The following is a 10,903-nucleotide window of genomic DNA, read 5'->3' on the forward strand; positions in this document are numbered from 1 at the left end:
TTTTGAAATACATTCGAACTGCCCGAAGATCTTCAGAAGGATTTCTGATTAATTTGATATGTTGATGGAATATATGGAGAACTCAATTTCAATTTCCAATTAGTCATACGTGTTCGATATTAATTGCGATAATTTGGAAGAAGTCCAGATCAATTTGATGTGATGAGGGAACATATGGAGAACTCGATTTCAATTTCCGATATAATTTCTTATTATTCGGAATAATTCCTGATAATGCCAATATGATATGATCAAGGAATTAATGGAGAATTTGATTTCAATTTCCAATCAATCGAAGGGTTTCCATATAACTTCTGATAGTTTGAAAGAATTTCTGACCATCCTTGTATTTTGAAATATATTCTAACTGCCCGAATGTCTACATAAGGATTTCTGATCAATTTGATGTGTTGATGGAATATATGGAGAACTCATTTTCAATTTCCGATTAGTCATACGTTTTATATATAATTTCTGATTATTCGGAAGAATTAATGATCAATTTGATGTGATGAGGGAATATGCAGGATTCGATTTCAATTCCCGATAAGTCTTAGGTCTTCGATAGATAAGATAAGATTTTGAAGAACTCCTGTTCAGTTTGATATGATGAAAGAATATATGGAGATCTCAATTTCAATTTCCGATCCGTCGTAGGTCTTCGATATAATTTTTGACATTTCGGAAGAATTCCTGATCAATTTGATATGATGAGCGAACTAGCGAAAAAGGACTCGTGGACCTACGAACATGTGATCCGGTAGCAAAGGAACAAGAAAATTTGGCAACGTGGTAAAACAAATGCGTAATTGCTGATTGCTTCTTTACTATGTCCGTGACGAATTTACAGCGAGAATGTTTGGCGCATGGTTTGGAAATTGAAAAACCATGGTACAAATTTTCGAGAATCATATGTTTATGTATACCATCATGTTGTATGCAGAATGTATTGATATAAAAATATGGTATACTTTCTTGGGAAATTCCCGGGAAAACATAGGCGCAAGATTGCATTTCCTTGCGCGCACATATACACTGGCGGGAGAAATAGCCAGTAGTATCAAACACCTCACGTGGATATTCTCTTTGGGTGGAAATGCCACTTTCCCGGAAAAAGCACACCACTTGAAGTTGAATGCACTTTTCCACCCAAATTTTACACCACTAGGAAAACAAAATCCTTGGCTACAATCGGACGGAATTTGTTTCCCGATATTCACTTTCATTCACAGGATTTTCTGGACGTTTCCTGGAAAACCACCCAAATCACAGACAAACGGCTCAAAATGTCCGAACGATGGCCTTAAGCAGTTAATCCAAACACATAAAACAACCAACGATACAGACAAAACTGTTGCTTCGACTACCATGACAAACTCGCTCTGTAACATAGCTCGATCGAAGTGGTAGAAGGATAATGTTATATTGCTTGCCTCGAGTAAAGACATAACAAAAAAATCCCATTAACACACGTGTATCATTTTCGGCTCTACTTCGTGAAGCAGCTTGCCAACAATTTGCTCGTTCCCTTCTACCGTCCGAGTGAGCTGTGTCGCACGAGCTGCTTGTCATGAAAAAGAAGGAAGAAGATTATATCATTATTGATTTCCACTTCTGACATACAGCCACACAGATTCGCAAATCATTTTGGATCGATGTTTTTAGAATTACTTGTTATTTACCCCAGTTGTTTATTACTGTCAATTAAGATCAATTGACTCAAATTTGAGAATATCGCATATACTCCCTAGTAGCTTATTGAACGATAGTCATGAGAAAGTCGAATCTCTCGTTCCGTTTTTGACAACAACAAAAAGTGAGAGTGGGATGCAAAACTCAAAATTACCCAAAATTAAGTAAAAAGAACTTAAATTTAGGGTAATTTTTTTCCTCTGTGTAGGGAAACATGTCGTTTTACATATTTGGTTATTTTCGAGATACTCGTAGGTTAAAATTCACTTATCGCATAATTAGAGCAATTTTCACCCTATCATCTCAATTCGTGAGTGTCCAATCTTGAAAATATTTTTACGAAAAGCCCAATTAATTTCCTTAAACATTGCAGTGCACAGTTTAGCAATCATACGCATGAGTTAAGATATAATTAATTATGAGTGAGATACCGTATGGGAAAAGTGTATTTTCCTATTTGGCCTAAAGCCCTACAGTAAAAGTATGGACGTCTGTCAAAAGTTGTTCCTATCGAACCGTCAAAATGCACCGCTTTGCTCAATTGGAACAGCTTTTTTTCAGTTTTGTGGTGACAGTCGTCCATACTTTTACTGTAGGACTTTAATTTGGCCCCATATACCACCAGCTAGTTTCGAAGACCACGGCAGAATAGAAAACAACCATAAGAAGTATATAGAAATAGATAAGGATTAGTAATTTTTATTTAATTCCACTATTTTATTCGCTTATCCTTGACAGATACGCGTATTTCGTCTACAAGGTGCAGACTTCTTCAGTGTCTTGTACTAATACTTGTATACGAACATTATTACAAGACACTGAAGAAGTCTACATCAGACACTACGAGTATCTCGAAAATAACAACTTTGCGCAATTTAAGCACTAAGAGCAGTTCCATTTCAAATGACGATTTTTTTTTTAAATTTTGACGTAGGACTACGTCTGTGATTTCTATATGGGGGTACACTTTGTGACAACCGAAAATGGAACATGTAACAAAATTATGAAATATTTTGAATGTTAATAACTCAGCTGCCCCTGGACCAATTTGAATAATTTGATCACCAATGGATCAAAAATATTTCTACGCATCTGCCTAAATGTGCAATTGTTGCTATGATAATTAAAATTATCATCGATTGCCTGCGAAAAGCGATTTCTCTAACAGAGATTTCAAAGTTGAATTCCATCCGGTCTCACCAAACGGTGTTTATTCAATCACCGCGTGGTGAATGGTTTTGTTCTCCGGTACACAACGAAAGGCTGCCTGCAAGCAGCGAGCTGCAGCCCACATGAGCAACCATAGATGGAGGAAGAAGCCACACCGCTATTGATCGGAATCAGTAGCTCTTCTTAAGTCGCTTTGGGCCATCTATGTCAAGCGCGTCATACTAAAGAGTATAAACAGAGACAGCCCCGCTCAAATTCCTATTCCTACACAAAACACAAGCTCCTGCTGCAGTTAACAAATAAGATTGATTATTTAAGACCAAGTAGTTCTACGTCACCATTGCGTACAACCCCATAGGGTTGTCCCTTGTAGTTTTTTGATCGACCTTTTAAGATTATGTTGAAACTTTGCACAGTTGTTGCACAGTTGTTGCCATTTTACATTTTTGGTTCCCTAGTTTTGTACACGATTAACACTTGGAAAGGGCTTATGCAAAACTGATACACATCAAAAGAAAAACATATATCTCACGAACGATTTGTTTGATCAAGATGGTGTCTTGGGCGAAGTTGCGGACAAGTATTGTGCCTTTCAAGAAAGAATATACACTGAAAAAAATATTTTATTATTCACAAAAAAAATTAAAATTACTCAAATTGTATACACTGGAACCTCCATTTACGAACCAAAACGGAGGTTTCTAAATCCAATTAGTGCGTAAAAAAACCTCGTTATTTGGGATTTACTTCGTAAAAAGAAAACTCGTTATTTGGGATTTACTTCGTAAAAAGAGGTTTTTGAAAATATTGTCAAATACCCCACAATATGAGTATTTTTGGAATCAGGATGACGTGTAGGGATCGGAAATCGATTTCTGACGCCATTTTGAAATCCAAGATGGCGGCTTCCGTTAACAAAAAAACTTCGAAATTCCGTCAAATACCCCACAATATGGGTATTTTTGGAATCAGGGTGACGTGTAGCGACCAGAAATCGATGTCTGACGCCATTTTGAAATCCAAGATGGTGGCTTCCGGTTACAGAAAAACTTAGAAATTCTGCCAAATACCCCACAATATGAGTAATTTTTGGAATCGGAGTGACGTGTAGGAACCGGATATCGATGTCTGACGCCATTTCGAAATCCAAGATGGCGACTTCCGTTTACAGAAAAACTTTGAAATTCTGTCAAATAGCCCACAATATGGGTATTTTTGGAATCAAAGTGACGTGTAGGAACCGGATATCGATGTCTGACGCCATTTCGAAATCCAAGATGGCGCCTTCCGTTTACAGAAAAACTTTGAAATTCTGTCAAATAGCCCACAATATGGATATTTTTGGAATCAAAGTGACGTGTAGGGACCGGAAATCGATGTGTGACGCCATTTTTTAATCCAAGATAGCGGCTTCCGGTTACAGGAAAACAGAAAAATACCGTTAAATACACAACAATATTGATATTTTTGGAATCGGAGTGACCTGTGAGAACCGAGAATCCATGTCTGACGCCATTTCGAAATCCAAGATGGTTACAGAAACACTGGAAAATATTGTCAAATACCCCACAATATGGGTATTTTTGGAATCTTATTGGTGACTTATTAGGACTGAAAACGCATGTATGACGCCATTTTGAAATTCAATATGGTGACTTCCGGTTGGACTTGGAATTCGAAATGGCGTCAGATATCGATTTCTGGTTCCTGCAAATCACCCTGATTCCAAAAATACCCATATTATGGGGTATTTGGCAGAATTCCCAAGTTTTTCTGTAACCGGAAGTCACCATCTTGGATTTCAAAATGGGGTCAGACATCGATTTGCGGTCCCTTCACGTCACTCCGATTCCAAAAATACCCATATTGTGGGGTATTTGATAGAATTTCCTAGTGTTTATGTAACCGGAAGTCACCATATTGGATTTTAAAATGGCGTCAGACATTGACATCCGTTCCCTACACGTCACTCCGATTCCAAAAATACCCATATTGTGGGCTATTTGCCAGAAATTCCAAGTTTTTCTGTAACCGGAAGACGCCATCTTGGATTTCAAAATGGCGTGAGATATTGATTTCCGGTCCCTACACGTCACCCTGATTCCAAAAATACCCATATTGGTTGGTATATGACAGAATTTCCAAGTTTTTATGTAACCGGAAGCCACCATCTTGGATTTCAAAATGGCGTCAGATATCGATTTATGGTTCCTGCACATCATCCTGATTCCAAAAATACCCATATTGTGGGGTATTTGGCAGAATGTCCAAGTTTTTCTGTAACCGGAAGCCGCCATCTTGGATTTCAAAACCCGAGAAACTTCTCAGAAGACACCTAGTACCTTTTTTTTTTTCCTTTGGTTTGTTTTTTCCGTCGATCTTGTTTTCCGTGCTGAGCACCAATGCTACCGACGTGCCAGGAAGGCAGCTCCCACACCTGGACCCTACCTATCGACCCATCAACTCATGAACCGGGGACCAACGGCTTTACTTCCCATCCGAAGGAAGGCGTGATCAGGCCTGCTGGGGTGAGAGGTAATCACGCTTACCACTACACCACCGGCGCCGTTACCTAGTACCTTTAATCAACCATTTCAGCGTAAATAAAAAATCGCGTGTTTTGATACCCTTGGCACCACTGTGTGTCACTGGCAAGCTCAATGTCTCCCATACTACTGTGCAGCGGGCCAAGAAACGAGGCGGGTTGTCGACGTTTAAGAAGGTGAAGGTGGTGAACCGAGATTACAAACAAAACACGTCAGCAAAGCAGTGGTCCCGAAAGCTGTATACGAATTTGCTCACAAAGTTCGACTGTGTCGTCATGGACGACGAAACTTATGTGAAGGCGGATTTCAAGCAGCTTCCGGGACAGGAGTTTTATACCGCATCAGGAAAAGGGAAGGTGGCTGATATTTTCAAAACCATCAAACTATCGAAGTTCCCGGAAAAAATATCTAGTTTGGCAGGCCATATGCACGTGTGGTCTAAAAAGCGGCATTTTCATTACTACGGGAACCATCAATCAAGAGATCTACATCCAGGAGTGCCTGGAAAAGCGGCTTCTACCATTCCTAAAGCAACATAATAGACCTGTGTTTACTTAGTTTGACAGTTGCACCATGACTAAGTGGCAGCGTATTCGTGATTTTTCCCACGCGCAAATGTCGCAAAAAGACATTTCAATTGTCGTGGGAGTGTCCCGGTGGACCGTAAAAAGGGTTTTAGACCGAGAAAAGAAAGGACAACTATCCACGAAGGTAGCCACAGGTCGTCCGAGGTCAGCTCGGGTTCCGAGGGTTATCGCTGCTATCAAAAGGAAGATTCGGGTGAATCCAGTGCGTTTAATAAGGAAAATAGCAAAGAAACACGAGATCAGTGACTTTACGGCATGGAAGACCGTAAAGGAAGATTGCGGGGTGAAGTCCAGGGCACGTAAAAAAAACTCACATGATTACCAACCGCATCCGGGAGCTACGAGTCAAACGATGCAAGAAAATCTTGAACATCCTTAAGCGAAAAAAATCCGGTAATCCTGTTCACCGACGAGAGCATGTTTACCGTCGATCCCGTATCAAATTCCAGAACCGACTGGTATATTAGTTCTCTTCTGGTAAATGACGTGGCCGACGAGCACAAGAACGTGTATCTGAGCAAGCATCCTGCTAGCGTTATGGTGTTTGGATTGGTGGCCTCTGATGGCCAAAAAAATGGACCCGGTGTTCATTCCATAAGGAGACAAGGTCAACACGGAGGTCTACATCGGGATTTTAAGTAAGTATGTTCTTCCGTGGATCAAAGAACAGTACGGTCCGAAGCCAAATGTTGTATTTCAACAAGATGGGGCTCCGTGCCACACCTCGAACCGCACTCAGAAGTGGTTGCAGGAACATCTTCCGTTCTCGACGAAGGATATGTGGCCGCCATCCAGCCCCGATCTTAATCCGCTAGATTACTCAATATGGCGCGTCATGAAGGCCAAGGTATGTTCTAAACGCCATCGGAGTACAGCAAGTCTCAGACAAACATTGACCCGTACCTGGAGAAAAATGGATGCAGACTACATTATTAGAACCTGCCGTGCATTCCGGAAGCGTGTGCAGGCCGTAATTGCAGCAAGTGGAAACTCGATCGATGATTAACATAGCTTAAGACTCTGAGAAACATCCCCCTTTGAATAAATAAAAATACTCAAAAACGAAATTTTTGAGAATTTTTTTAATTTCGACATTGCTCAATGGTGCAAACATTATCACGCATACGATAGGAATGGTCCATTAATTATGTCTCGCAAATTTGGCCCATTTTCAACCCCCCAGGGGGGGGGGGGGGTTGTCACATTTTTTGTATGGACCTTAATTTTTTTGTATGGTTCATCACAGTTTTCAAAACCCCCCCTCCCCCCTAATGTGTGACATAATTAATGGACGACCCCATTTATATAAGTTAAGAACGCAGCATTCCACAAACTATTCGAATTTCATACACAAGGATCAATCAAATCAAAACCTTTAATCAACATCAACTACCAGCAGCATTAGTCTTCTTCGAGGAGAAGTAACAATCATCATGTTCATCGTCAGCAAATTTATCGAAGTACACTGAGCAGCAAGAGACAAACGATTTTTTGAAATTATCATGTTTAGAAACCTCGCTAATTACTCCAATACGACTAGATTACCCTGCGTCTCCATTGATACATATCGAATGTAACATGGTTACATTACTTACTTATTTCAATTTCTGATCCTAGACTACCATGACATTCATAGAAACTTGAATCAAATTTATTGATTGCTTTTGCGTTATGTGTAAATAATAATTACTACAGTGATTCACAGCATAGGAATTCAAATAGAATATATTTATATTAAATTTGGGTAGTACATCTTTCACGGACTGTTTGGAACTCCATATCTAGTCCATATTTGGACTAGAATCAATGCTTTGATAAGACAATCTTATGGTTTCCAACTATGCACATGACTGGTTTTGAAATAAAATTCATTAATTTTTTTATTTTTTTTATTTGTAGACATAAAACATCCTTAGGGATACTTTCAAAGTTCCACAGAATGTTCTTCTTCTGAGAACGAGAATCGTTTCACAATAATATAATTTTCATTTTCTGGCCTAAAACTGATAGGGTTTTTGATCTAATTTCCGTCATACTAAGCACAACCCACATTTTACCTCTCTTTTTTGAACGAGTCTGAACAAAAAATGGAATAATTCTGTCAAATATGGCTTCTAAATTTATTCACCATTCCATACGTACCGTTGAATTTGATAAAGAGTCACAAATTGTTGAGATATTGTATAAAATCTAATACTGCTTCTTGATTCTAAATTCGTCCTACGAGTTTCAATTCCGTCCAAACGCATTGAAACGCCATTAGATTTTCTTCGTCCTACGGATAAACGTAGAAAAAGGGGATTCGCTAGGAGCGCTTCTTTTGTTTTGAGAACAATGAGCGTAAATATTAGGATTTATGTTATAGCTAATGAAGTAACGCATCGGAACAAACCTATTATTGATTTGTGCATAGTGAAATCATTGATATTATTGATCTTCTCTGATCGATAGAACGGAAATGGGCGATTACGACGAAGTAGCGCTCTACCCTATGACTGTGTTCCGGAAATTTGTTTGACACGATTATAACGAGTTTTAAGTTTTCTTTCCATCGCTTTATGATCTGCGTCTGAAAAAAGCCATAGTGTATTTTTGAATCGATTTTAGAAATTGCCCATGTATAAAGCTGTTTAGAAACGGCACCGGTGGTGTAGTGGTAAGCGTGATTACCTCTCACCCCAGCAGGCCTGGGTTCAATCCCAGTCGGCAACGCCGGGATGTTCTGAGGCATAACATCTCTGATCACGCCTTCCTTCGGATGGGAAGTAAAGCCGTTGGTCCCGGGTTCATGAGTTGATGGGTCGATAGGTAGGGTTCAGGTGTGGGAGCTGCCTTCCTGGCACGTCGGTAGCATTGGTGCTCAGCACGGAAAACAAGATCGACGGAAAAAACAAACCAAAAGGAAAAATAAAAAAAATAAAAATAAAGCTCTTTAGCAGTTGTAATGAGATGCCCCTGCAAACTTGCTTTAGCAGCATTTCGTTTCAAGACTCCTCCCAAAGCATCACATGGACCTTTACCGTGGCATGTGGCGAAAAAGTTCCACTCCGCATCTATACCAAAATCCTTTTTCAAATGGCACAAATTAAAAGCTGTCATCTTATTTTTGTACTGACTGCCTGATCCATCTGAGAAAAAGTGAATTTTCTTAAGGCTGGGTATCTTACTCTTGATGAACTTTATATAATTAACTACGAATAATCGAACTGAAACATGGTTGTGCTTGGTAAACTCCGCGATTGCAGTGAAACTAGTAAATATTAAATCTTTGGTATGATCATCTCTATAATAAATTGCAAATGGATGTATAGTGCGCTGTGCGTTTGCCCAATGAAATCAGCGTCTTGTACAACAAATGAAAAGTTTTCAGAAAAATCACATATTATTAAACATTCCGTTACTTTCAAGTTACTTTTGACATATTTCAAGTATTTACCTTGTTGTTCAGCTATGAAATTATGTGGTGATAAATCGGGTAACTTTTCGAAAAACATGTCTATAAACTCTTGAGTTTCCAACTCCACTAAATCCATGATACAACGGTCAGCTTGACGCGATTGTTTAAATTTTAAGGATTCCACATTTCCATCGGTCAGGATAGTAACCATTTCTGAAGTCAAATTTTGTATACCTGGGCAATGTTCACACATTTTTAACCAACACTGTTCTGTGGGGTTGGTGCAAATAACTTTGAAAAACAATTCATGGTATGATTTCACATCAGCTGGAAGTGACTTTCTATCTTGAAGAGTTTTAAAAATTAATTAAACATTTTGGTGGTAAACACACACACAAACAGTATGTGTGCCACTCGTTCCTGCCAGAATGCAATGTTTAGAGCGGTTACTTGCAAACATTGAAAACCCTATTTTAGTTGCGGGATATTGATCCTTGAAAACGCCATAAACTTCTTGCAAATTACACAATACTAATTTTCGTTGTATATAAACCTTACCATCAACATTTTTTGTAATAACATAGTCGCGTTTTCCTGGACAGGCTCGGCTTATTTCGTCACTGGTATAGAAATCACGCACGAGTGATAAAGTTTCTTCTGCTAAAGACGCCCTGCTCAGCTTTCTTCCTGGTGTCGTCATCAACCCCTTGTCATCCTGTAGTGTTTTGGTCCGATCCGCCATATATTGAGAAACACCGAATTCCTTCGTTATTTTATGTGCTGACCAGCTTCTAGGTAAAGTCGTGAGAATGCGATACTTCTCATTATTATCATGAGTTTCTAGAAACTTTTTCTTGAGTTGCTGAATGATTTCATCATCGTTTGTAGTAGGCACACTCTCAGTACTTCTGATCGATTGTAAACTGGGTGCTTCTAGTGACTCTGAAAATGAAGTTAAAAAAACATATTTGACATTACTGTAAACACTACACTACATTCGAGCCTGACGTTACAAAGTTTTCAGAATGCTATAATGTGACGTCATGCTCGTTTGACTCATGGATATCAATGTAAATACATTTTTTAAATACAATATTCACCTTGGCTGTTGACAGCAGGAACTCCGGATGGTCCAGCGGTGGACTCTTCGGGTGCGGGTTTATACAGTTTGAGGTAGCAATTTCTGCCATCTAATTTCACTTTTTTCTTCACCGCATGAACTTGAAGAGCTTGGGTAAGATTCATCTTTAAAGCATTTGAAACCCACAAACAACAACAAGAACACTTAAAATTCATCGTTTATAAAACACTGGCTATGCAGAATATCTTTGGATTAACAGAGCTTTTGTTTCCTTACTGATTATTTCACTTCTAAGTTCATCCTTAAATATACCACCATGCATTGTACCTACGAACGAGCACCTTACCTATCAAGTTTTCCGTATGATTTTAGCATGTGCTCTGAGTGGTAGCTATCTACTTTGAATAAACAAGCCTATGAAAGCAGAAGC

At 39.0% G+C, this 10,903-nt stretch overlaps 1 pseudogene; it reads right to left on the reverse strand.

Annotated features, from left to right (window-relative positions):
- Positions 1 to 9,431: 9,431 nt before the first annotated feature.
- Positions 9,432 to 10,637, reverse strand: LOC135716723 (uncharacterized; annotated as a pseudogene).
- Between the last annotated feature and the right edge of the window lie 266 nt (positions 10,638 to 10,903).

Source organism: Ochlerotatus camptorhynchus, unplaced genomic scaffold (assembly GCF_037179485.1).
Source record: "Ochlerotatus camptorhynchus isolate MF236.1 unplaced genomic scaffold, CSIRO-AGI_Acam_v1.1 ptg001344l, whole genome shotgun sequence".
Taxonomy (NCBI): Eukaryota; Metazoa; Arthropoda; class Insecta; order Diptera; family Culicidae; genus Ochlerotatus; species Ochlerotatus camptorhynchus.